This window comes from Puma concolor, chromosome B1, assembly GCF_028749965.1.
Source record: "Puma concolor isolate L17-30 chromosome B1, mPumCon1.1.hap2, whole genome shotgun sequence".
Taxonomy (NCBI): domain Eukaryota; kingdom Metazoa; phylum Chordata; class Mammalia; order Carnivora; family Felidae; genus Puma; species Puma concolor.
Window position 1 is genome coordinate 80,745,360 of NC_141670.1, and position 12,149 is coordinate 80,757,508.

A 12,149-nucleotide genomic window follows, 5' to 3' on the forward strand; every position below is an offset into this window, starting at 1 on the left:
TTCAATTATAACCATATATGCAGATGGAAAGTAAAAAGATAGAAAAAAACATATCCTGCAAGCATTTATCAAAGGAAAGCCAAATGGCTGCATTAATATCAAGTAAATTTGACTTTGGAACAAAGAAAAATATTAGAGACAGAAAAGGATATTATATAATGAGAAAAAAGCCAATTCACCAAGAAGAAGCCAAAACCCAAGGTATCATTAAGGATACATTCTTTTCTGGGACACCTGGGTGGCTCAGTCAGTTGAGCATCTGACTGTTGGTTTTGGCTCAGGTCTTGGTCTTGTGGTTCACAGCATCAAGTTCTCTGTTGGGGTCTGTGCTGACAGCATGGAGCCTGCGTGGGATTCTCTCTCCTCTCTCTTTCTGCCCCTCCTCTGCTTGTGCATGCACTCTCTCTCTCAAAATAAATAAACTTAAAGAAAATGGCTTTAGAAAAAAAGAAAAAAATATTTTCTTTTCTGTCATCCTACACATCTAATGCATCCTGTTTATTATATCTCCAAGATACATGTTAAATATATTGATTTTTCTTCATTTTTTCTAGAATCACTTATGTCCAAAATGCCATCATCTCCTACCGAGATTTCTACACTATCCTCTTTATTGACCTCCTTGTTTACACTCTTCTCCTACAAGAACTAGAGGAAGCTTTTAAAATTGTAAATCAACTTGTAATTTTTCTGTTTAAATGGCTTTTCATAAAATTCGAATATAATAAAATATTTCAGTAGCATAAAATCCCAACCCCTTTCCAGGTCCAAAAAGCCCTATGCAATTGGATCTCTCCCTAACTTTCCAAACCCTATTTCCTACTTCTCTCCTATCTTCTCATTACACTTTATCCATAGTGGTATCCTTTTTAGGCTAAATAAGTGATTAATAGAATGGGAGAAAAGATAGAAGTATTTTGGGGTATTTTGAATTATTTTGAGATAGGTGAACAAGTAAAGTGAGAGGGCAGAGGAACAAAACATGAAAACTAGGAGATTATGGTGGGGGGGAGAGATGTTTGCAATTCATATTTTTTTGTCATGGGGCAGTGTTAGGTGAAAACAAGTTTCAAGAGTGTTGCCTATATGTGGATGGTGACTCATGAGGAGTGCTATTGAGAAGTTATTGGAATTGAGGATGTTAATAAAAACAGAGGCTAGAGTGTGGGATGCGTTAACTACATGGACATTGCTTTTTCCCAGTATGATGACAGGAAATGGAGTAAAGAAAAAAAATGATGGGTACTCATGACAATAAAGTTTATGGTTGGTATCTTTACACCAGAGGTTTTTCTGCCTATAGAATTGAGAGATATCATTCAAATTAGTGAATGGTCTCTAAAAACAAAACAAAAAAAGTCTGGAGAAATATTGATCAAGTCTGAGTTTCCAACTCTTCTGTTTTAAGATTTGATGCAGGCCATGCCCTGCTGTTAGCACTACCCTTCAATTGTCTTTTATTCAATGTTCATTGTTTGCATTCTGAGATAGGTGCTTTGGGGGATAATAAAATAGTCCCTGATTCTAAGGATCTAGATGTCCTAGATCAGGGAGGGTGCCAGCACGCTTGGGTGAGGACCCTCCTAAGTTTGCAAACATCTCAGACTTCTTATTGTATCCTTACATGGCAGAAGGTGTTGGATAGCTTTGTGTGGTCACTTTTATTCATGAGGTCTCTCTGCCCTTATGACCTAATTAGCTCCTAAAGGTCCCACTTCCTACTTCCTAATACCATCACCTTGGGGTTTGGATTTCAATATATGAGTTTTGGGAGGGATTCAGATCATAGCACCACTCTATTTTCTGTTTGTATGAATTTGGCTATCCTGGGTATTTCATATAAATGAAATAAAAATAGGTGACCTCTTGAGACTTCTTTCACTTAGCATAATATTTTCAAGATTCATCCATGTTGTATATGAACCAGTACTTCATTCCTTTTTATGGCTAATAACATTTCATTGCATGGACTGGTAAGGTAGGATTTATTTCTGCTGGTTTGCAATTTGTTTTCTACATGTTTTATGCATTTTTTTTATTCCTTTATTCTTCCTTTACTGTTTTTTGGTTAAATAGGTATCTTCTAGTGTACCATTTTAATTCTCTTTTCATTTATTTTACTATTCTTTTGAGTTAGTTCCTTTGGTATTGCCCTGAGAATTACAATTAACACATGTAACAATCTAGTTTGGATCAGTACTAACTTAATTACAGTAGCATGTCACAGTTTTGTTCCTGTCTAATTGTGACCCCTTCCCCTTATTTGTACTACTATTTTTATCCAGATTACATCTTTTTACACTGTGTGCCTCTCAACACAGATTTACAATTGTTACTTTATGCAGTTTTCTTTTAAATCATACATTAGAAAAAAAGCTAAAAACAAGAAGATTGTACTTTTATATTTATCTATGTAATTACCTTTACCAGTATTCTTTCTTTCTTCATGTGGATTTGAGTTACTCTCTCATGTCTTTTAATTTCAGCTTGAAGGACTCTAGTATTTGCAAGTAATGAATTCTTTTTTTTTAAATTTTTTTTAATGTTATTTCTGAGAGACAGAGAGAGACAGAGCACGAGCAGGGGAGGGGCAGAGAGAGAGGGAGACACAGAATCTGAGTCAGGCCCCAGGCTCTGAGCTGTCGGCACAGAGCCCAATGCAGGGCTTGAACCCATGAGTTGTGAGATCATGACCTGAGCTGAAGTCACACACCCAACTGACTGAGCCACCCAGGCACTCTGCAAGTAATGAATTCTTTTAGCTTTTCTTCACCTGGAAATGTATAATATCTCCTTTAGTTTTGAAGGATAGTTTTGCTGGGTGTAGGTTTCTTGGTTGGCAGTCTTTCTTTGAGCACTTAAAAAAAATTTTTTTTTAATGTTTATTTTTGAGAGAGAGAGAGGAACAGAGTGCAAGGGTTAGAGAGAGAGGGAGACACAGAATCTGAATCAGGCTCCAGGCTCTGAGCTGTCAGTACAGTGCCTGAAGTGGGGTTCCAACTCACAGACCAGGAGATAATGACCTGAGCTGAAGTCAGACACTTAACCAACTGAGCCACCCAGGTGCCCCGTTTCTTTGAGCACTTTTAATATGTCATTACCATTGTCTTCTGGTCTTCATGGTTTCTGATAATTGGCTGTGAATATTACTGGTATTGTTTGTATGTGATTAGCAATTTTGCTCTTGCTCTTTTCAAAATTTTCTCTTTCTTTATCTCTTTCAACAAGTTGATTGTGATATGTGTAGGTATGGCTTTCTTTGAGTTTATCCTGCTTGGATGTCATTGAGCTTCTTGTAAGAGTAGATTTTTAATCATGTTTATGAGATTTTTACCATTATTTTTCAAATAATCTTTCCTCCCCTTTCTTTTTCTCCTTTCCTTATTAGTTTCCTGTTATATATATGTTGATATACTTGATATTGTCTCCTAAGCTTCTGAGGCTCTGTTCATTTTTCCTCTTTTATTTATTTTTATTTTTTATTATTTTTATTCCTGTTCCTCATACTGAATAATCTCAACCAACTATATTCAAGTTTGCTGATTTTTTTCTTCCCCCTTGGTCAAATTTGCTGCTGAGTCTCATTAGGAAATATTTCATTTCAATTATTGTATCCTTTTTTTAACAGTTTATTTATTTTAATAGAAGGAGAGGCAGAGAGAGACAGAGAGAGAGAATTCCAAGTAGGCTCTGCACTGTCAGCACAGAGCCTGACATGGTGCTTGATCTCATGAACTGTGAGATCATGACCTGAGCCAAAACCAAGAGTCAGGCGCTTAACCCACTAAGCCACTCAGGTGCCCCAATTATTATATCCTTAACTCTAGAATTTGTGTGGGTGTATGTTTAAAATAATTTCTTTCTTTTTAGTTCTACTTTGTGTTTGGTGACATCATTCTTTTACTTTCCTTTGTTCTTCAAGCATATTTTTCTTTACTTGTTTGAACATAATTCCAATAACTTCCTAAAAGTCATTATGTAGTAAGTCCAGTGTCTGGTCTTCCTTGGGGACAATATTTTTGTTGATTGCTTCCTTTCCTGTGTATAGGCCCTATTTTCTTGTTTCTTTTCTCATCTAGTAATTTTTTTTGAAAACTGTACATTTGTTAAGATTTTATTTTTTTAATTTTTAAATTTTTTAATTTTTTTATTAAAAAATTTAAGTTTACAGATTTATTTTGAGAGAGAGTGAGCATGAATGAGGAAGGAGCAGAGAGTGAGGGAGAGAGAGAATCAGAAGCAGGCTCTGTGCACTGTCAGTGTGGGCCCTGATCTCAGGAACCTTGAGATCATGACCTGAGATGAAGTCAAGAGTCCGCTGCTTAACTGACTGAGCCTCTCAGGCACTCCAAGATTTTATTTTAACGTAATCTCTATACTGAATGTGGAGCTTGAACTCAAAACAGATTATGAGTCACATGCTGTACTAAGCCAGCCAGGTGCCCTGAAAACTATATTTTAAATATATAATATGGTTACTCTAGGAATTAGATTCTCCTCCTTCCCCATGGTTGTTTATTTTCTTAGTGTCTTTTCTGAACTAATTCTATAAAGTCTGTATTTTTTGTCATGTATGGTCACTAAAGTCTTTATTTGGTTACCTTAATAGTCAGCTAATGATTAGACAGAATTTTTTTTTTTTTTTTATTTTAGAGAAAGAGTGAATAGGGGAGAGGGACAGAAGGAGAGAGAGAATCTTTTTTTTTTTTTTAATTTATTTTTGAGAGAGAGAGCGTGAGCAGGGGATGGGCAAAGAGAGAGACACAGAATCTGAAGCAGGCTCTAGGCTTTAAGACCTTCTCAGATCTTTCCTGAGCATGTTACAGTGTTGGATATATACATAGCCCTATGCATTGTGTGGGCTTCTAGATTCTCAGAAATATGTTGGGAGATTTTCAGTGCCCCTATGGGCATCTTGTCCCCCAGCATTTCATTTTGTTTATTAAAACTGTTATCCATTGCTTCATACAGCCATAAAGTTAATTAATTCTCTCTAATTGTTTTTGACAGAAACTCCTAGGGAAAAAGTTTGTACACTGAGTTAGCTCTGAGTCAGGGGAAAAAAACACAACCTTGAGTGTGGAGATTTCCATGGAACCATGAGACAGGGCAAATAATGACAATGCTCGGGAAATGAGGCTTTAAAGGAGTTCCACTCTCGTTTTCCCCCCTCTGGTGGCTATCAGGCTATTGGTCTGTGCTGTGATTGCAGGTTGTCGGTTTTCACCATGATTGCAGGCTTTGGTTTTTAAAGCTGTCTCAGAGCTACAGAGAGGAAGATCAGAATAGGACAGGAGAAAATGCTTCAAAGGATATTCTTTTTTTTTTTTTTTTTTTTTAACTAAAATTCAGCATTTTTTCTTGAATAAAATGCACCCTGGATTGCTGTAGACCTTTGGTTAATTTCCAGAATTCCAAAAAAGTTGATCCTGACAATTTTTGCTATTTTTTTATTGTTACTTTTATGGGGGAGAGAATTTTATGCTACTGTGCTATATTATTTTATGCTTTACTGTGCTATTTTTGCTGACATCATCCTTCCAAAGATCTTATTGTATAGACTATATAACATGCTCTGATTGGTGTTCATTTGAAAATCTATGTGTAACATATTACATTCTCTAAGATTATTTTCTTCAGCTGATTCTTTAAGACACAGAGTCAGGGGGCCGCTTAGTTAAGCATCCAACTTCAGCTCAGGTCATGATCTCACGGTCCATGAGTTCGAACCCTGTGTCGGGCTCTGTGCTGGCAGCTTGGAGCCTGGAGCCTGCTTCAGATTCTGTGTCTCCCTCTCTCACTGCCCTTCCCACACTTGCACTCTGTCTCTCTCTCAAAAATAAACATTAAAAAAAAAAAAGACAAAGAGTCAGAAGAATGCAGTTATTGGGAAATGTGTGCTATGTCCATAATGACCAATAAGATGTAGAAGACTACTGAAAGAAAATTGTATGTTTTTATTCAGTTTTCAAAAGTAAAGTGAATGAATGTCTGGAAAACTATTTCAAGCAGTTCTGGTTTCTATTTGTTACGAAGTCAATAATGGTAGTAGAGATATGCACATAATATAAAATTAGAGCCTTTTAAGAAAAAGGCTGCAGAAAAGAAAATTTATCTTTGATTAATGAGTTTATAGAAGTTGTTTTCTCAAAGGCTAATACAGGCTAAAAATATAAACAGAAGTGAAAGTTATATTAAAAATTTCCTGCCTTTTGTTGTCATTGCTTTAAGAAAACTGAACAGAGCGGTAGCAATGAATTAAAATTTAGAAATTGCTTCATACCTGAATATAAAATATGGCAAAATTTAGATTTAGTAGGATTTGGCCCAGTTTGATACATTGTTTAATCAGAAGAACCATGATTTGACCAAGAGTATGATGGAATACCTGTTTCTACACTTTTTTTTCCATTAGCAGGCCAAGATTTTATGGGCTATAAGTTGAATAAAAATTAGAAATTACTTTATTGCTAATTAAAAGGAGATATTCAAATCCTAGGTCCAATACTTTAGCAATGATCCAGGCCCCTGACAAGATTTGACTTTCCCCAAGAATCATAGGAAATTGTGATGTTCTAAGTCTGACTCTGTAATCTAAATCTGAACTGCTTTTAGTTGTTGAAAATGAATTTTGGCCTTTTTGTTTAATTTTGGTCAGCTGTGTTTTGTATTTATGTATGCATGCATGCATTTTGAGAGACAAAAATTGGCAAGATTTTTAAGTTTCTACTTTTTGTTACAATTAGACCCCTCAACTTAAGAGTTCTAAAATAAATTAATGTCAGCATGAAGGATGAAAATGTAGCAGGTCACATGCACTTAAAGTTTATTATGCTAGGTTGGGTATGGTTGAAATTATCCATTAAAAAGTAAAACAAAGAAGACTACACTGTGTATGGTGCCTCCCACTTGGAGGACTAGGGAAGATATACATGGACAAGGCTGGTGGCAGTGAGGACATCAAAGGAATGGAAGAATGGAAGAGAGATGTTTAAGGTGAAAACCCAACATTTGTAATCTCTTTTTTCTTTGCCTAATATAGTTCACCTAGATCGTAAAATTTTATGGCTTTCTGCCATAAAGGTAAAACAACAACAACAACAACAACAACAACAACAATAACAACACACCACCCAAACCACAAAACCCTCTTTAAGTTATAGGTGGTTTTGAGAATACTAGTTGCTGTTTTGGGTCAAGAGTGATCAAATAGAGCTCTATGTTGCCAATGTTCTTTGAAGGTGGTGAAGCTGTCAAATGTTTACTTGATGTCTCTGGACCACTTTAAGTTGGGAAGCCCAGGTATATGACACAGGAGAAGGAAAGAAGTTGTCATTGGAGTATATACAAGCTTTTGCAGGCAGGGGAAATTCAGACCTGACCTTGAATAGCTCCAGAGAGTGGTGTTTTAAAAACATCTTGAAGGTTGAAGGGCACCTGGGTGGCTCAGTTAGTTGAGTGTCCGACTCTTGATTTCAGGTCAAGTCATGATCTTACGGTTAGTCAGATTGTGCCCCACATTGGGCTCTGTGCTGACAGCATGGAGCCTGTCTTCCTCTCACCTTTTACCCCTCCCCCACTCATTCTCTCTCTCCCCCCAAAATAAATAAACTTAAAAAAATTGTTTAAAAACATCCTGAAGGTTGGGGCGCCTGGGTGGCGCAGTCGGTTAAGCGTCCGGCTTCAGCCAGGTTACGATCTCGCGGTCCGTGAGTTCGAGCCCCGCGTCAGGCTCTGGGCTGATGGCTTGGAGCCTGGAGCCTGTTTCCGATTCTGTGTCTCCCTCTCTCTCTGCCCCTCCCCCGTTCATGCTCTGTCTCTGTCCCAAAAATAAATAAAAACGTTGAAAAAAAAAATTAAAAAAAAAAAAAACCATCCTGAAGGTTGATATATAAGAAAAGGAAACTTGGCAGAAGTTATTAGAAGTTTTGGGTCCATAAAAAAGACTGGTAGACGGTAATTTATGCAACTGGGTGTGTGTTTCCTGGTTGGGAATTTTTATAACTAGGGATAAAGCCATTTTACCTTTATTTGAAGGTAGACTGGGGGCCCAGAATGAAAGAAGATACCAGGAGAGAAATAATTTTAACTGTATTCCTGAGATCGAGAGGATCGTCCCTGTCTTCCTCTGTTCATTCCTTCATTCCTTCCCTTTCCCTCCCTCCCTCCCTCTTTCCTTCCCCTGTTTCCTCTCTTTTTCCTTCTTTCAACTTGTTGAGCACATGCTGTCCTAGTGATGTACTTATACATAACTTACTATCATCCAGTATGTGTTTACTACTATGGTAGATGTTTCAGAGTGCAGTAGGAGGGACTATGCGTGACTGGGGAATGTACTGTTACATGAAAAAAGGATGGGGTTTGGAGTCAGAAAAATCTGGGTGACATTTAGATTCTACATCTTCCTAGTTATGTAGCCTTTAATGAGTTATCTCTAACATTTTTTATCTGTTCATTTTGGAACATCAGTATTTATTGAGTACTTACTATATACACAGTACAGGATGCATATTATTTTAGTTGATCTTTACAAGAGCACTGTGAAAAAGAAATTTTATCCTCTTTTTTCTGATAAAGAAATGGAGGAGGAAGTTCTGTCCCTTTTCCAAGGACACACAGCTGTTTTATTATTAAAATACGGTAAGGCCAACAGATCAAATGATGATTGCTGTTGAAAACATAGTTCCTTATACTCACAGATCCCAAGAGGAAGGGGCCCACCACACCAGGGCAGGGGTGGGGATAGGGTGGTGGGGCACCTGGGGAAGCACTGGCGTCAGTCAGGAGATGGAGGGAAAGGAGGAAACTGTAGGCAAGAGCCTTTCTTGCCATTTCCATCAGAGAAACAGTAGAGGCAGGCGAAACAGGTTTAGGATTGGCTAGTTTGAGTAATTCTAGTGGGCTTTGGACTTTGTGTGCTGCTCTGAGTTGTTTTGGTACCTGGCCCTGGGAATGATTAGGGAGTGGTTAAGGGTGTGGACCCTGGGTGGTTGGTTTGCATTTGAAAAGCATGCTGTTGTTTACTGTCTCTAGGAATTGGCTAACCTTGGGAAGGAGGGGCACCTGGGTGGCTCAGTCAGTTAGGTGTCCAGCTTCTGCTCAGGTCATGATCTCATGGTCCATGAGTTTGAGCCCTGGGTTGGCCTCTGTGCTGACAGCTTGGAGCCTAGCGCCTGCTTCAGAATCTGTATCTCCCTCTCTCTCTGCCCCTACCCTGCTCATGCTCTGTCTCTCAAAAAAAAAAAAAAACATTAAAAAAAATCCAGCATTGAGACAGAACTCAAGAACACAGTGAAGCAGAGATCACAGAGAAAAGCAGAACTCTTTGACAGTGAAAAGCCAGTTTGCTGTGGTTGCTCCCATTACAGTGGGATATACAGTGGAAATCAGTAATTACGGATGGTATCAGTCAGGTAAGTTTGTGAAATTCTACCTTACCTAAACTGCAGTTCAAGTCCCTGCTGAGAATGTGCAGGTGCATTTCACAGAAAGGTCCTTTGATCTTTGGTAAAGAATCTAAATGGGAAGAATGAGTCCATGATTGTGAACAATCTCTTGAAACCCGTCTCTGTGGAAAGCAGATCAAAAAAAGATAGAGTTCTTAGGTAGAAAGAAAGCAGAAAACATGCAATAGGACTGCCTTGACTTAGGTTGAAAAAGAACGCAAAGAGAAAGAAAAGCCCTCCCATGATGCTGAAACAGCGAGAGACTGATGAACGTTCCAAAGAAAGTTTATGAAGATCGAGATGAATGAAGCGAACCATTAATACAGCCTGGGTAGAATCGAGAGAGAAGCAAGCCAAAGGAGACACAGAATTTTGAGGCTTTAAAGTCATTTTTGGGAATTGTGATGTGGAAATATTGATGTTTCTAATAAGGAGGTGTTGGTGAGCTGTGCAGATAAATTTGACAGATGACTACTTACCCAGCCTTCTTCTAAGTAAAGACACTGAATTCTCTCATTTCCTCCTGGAGGATTTATTTAAATAAAATAGGCTTATTAAACATTTCCTCCAAAGATGGTTTCCTCAGTAATCTGGGCTTTTTGTTCAAGAAACAGTAACATTGCATTCTTCTGTGAGATGTAAAAAAGCAAGGCTTGTGGCAAGATAATGCTACATTGTGTGTATTTTTGTTCAGCAAGACTTAGAAAACAAAAGTTATTGTTTGCCTATAAGTTCCTGATATCAGCTCCCACCAAATGTAAGAATAAGTAAAAATAAAACCTGAATTTTTGCATAAATTGCAAATTTGAAAAAAAAAAATTCTTGAAGTAAAAGGAAGTTTCTTGCCCTGCTTCTTTTGAGGTCGCTTCAGGTCGGCGCAGGTAGACTTAGCCCTTAGAGGGAAGGTGAGCGGGGAAGCTGGAGCCCTGTTGCACCTTTGTTCTACTTGGTTGTTCCCTATTTCCTCTGTCACAACGGCTGCGCTGTGCTGTGTCCAGATGTTGTCCATTTAGTGGACAACCCTTGTCCAGATGTTGGAAGGTAAGCATGATGCAGGAATTAAGAAATGGGACCTCACTTACACCGTACCTTGGGGACAGAACTGCTAGTTCTGAAAAGCTAGTGCTTTTTCTGAATTCAGGAACCATCACCCCAGAATTGGCTTACAGACAAAAATAACTAGGAGAACCTGTTTTTCATTAACTCAACAAATTAATTGCCTCTTTACACATGTAGTTCTGAATTGTTTACTAATATATGACATTCCTGAAATTTCACAAGCTCTCTTTAAATAGCACACTGTTATTTTCAAGCACTGTTGAAGAACTCAGTGAAAATCCATTGTTGCTTATGAAAATAGATTCTATATTATTTGCCGCAACTTGATTTGCTATATGTGAGTATAGCTTAAATCCACGTTTAGTTGAAGAGGACTTTATTGGCAATACAAACCCTAGTAAATAGTGATTTTTTTTCTAGCTTTAATTCATAAAGTAGTAAGTTTATACCATTTTTATGAGTGTGAAAATAAAGATGTTGTTTTTTTGAAATACATGCCACTTGATTTTTTTGAAGATATCTTTCGCTAGAAAATTTGGAATCTCTACAATGAAAACTGCAGGAAAATGAATATATTTTCCCTTACGATGATAAAAGGTAGATTTTAGAATGGAAATAGCAGGGTTTCACTAAATGAATCTTGGCTAGAAGATGGAGAAGATTTTCCAAGATGACGATGATTAAAGACAAATATCAGAGTCAATACAACAGACTCTTAAAATGAAATCAGGTTCTTAGGGCAACAGAAACATTTGAACGCTAGAGTCAAGGATTGACAACCAGTGTGGTGTGAGTTATATTTATTCTTTGAGGTTGAAATATCTGATTTCAGTCAAGAGTCACTATTGTTTAGAACAAATTCTGTTTTGCTAAGATCACTCCCTTAGTATTTAATCAAAGAAAGGCCAGAAGAAAATTTGCTTTTTTGCAATATTCTCTTGTAGGAACCACTTTAGAAGGGACTCAGCATCCTGTCTTATAGAGAATTCACTTGGTGGATGATAGGACTTGTAAGCTGAAAAAAACAATTGTCTTGCTGTACTAAAGTGACTGTTCCCTTTAAATACATTTGAATGATGATTTACTCCAAGAATATACTTGAAGTGTAGCTGAATTTTGTGTTGGCACATCGCCCTCTTTGGAAGGATTGCAATTAAGGGCCGATCCTCCATCCATAGACTGCCTCAAACATTTGCTTCAGTTTTAAGCCCAACTTGAGTCTCATTTAAGATTGGAGTTGTTGGGTTGAGTTTGGGTACTGTCTTCCTCACATGTATGGTTTTGCTGGTGGTTTAGTGTTTCCAGAATATGGATGGACTTCTTTCTGGAAAGAGAATATTCGCCTTGATTTTTTGGATCCAGCAGACTGAGAAAAAAGAGGAAAAATGGGAGCGATTCAGACAGATTGGTGCAAGGGGAACTTGCTTCTCATTACTCATTGCCTGACTCCCAGGATTAGGCTATTCTATTGTTTTCTGTTTTAGACCACGATGGTCTTTATAAATTTAAGACATATGTGGTAATTCTTTGTAGTCCCTCAGAAACATCCAACTAAAAGGTTTTAATCAACCTCCAGAAGTTTTAGAAATGTTCTTGTGTAGTTTTACATTACGTGGGTCAGTGAACAGGGAATCTCAGTTTGGA

At 37.6% G+C, this 12,149-nt stretch overlaps 1 pseudogene; it reads left to right on the top strand.

The window, feature by feature from the left end:
- Positions 1–565: 565 nt before the first annotated feature.
- Positions 566–10,996, top strand: LOC112858948 (calcyclin-binding protein-like; annotated as a pseudogene).
- Positions 10,997–12,149: the final 1,153 nt, after the last annotated feature.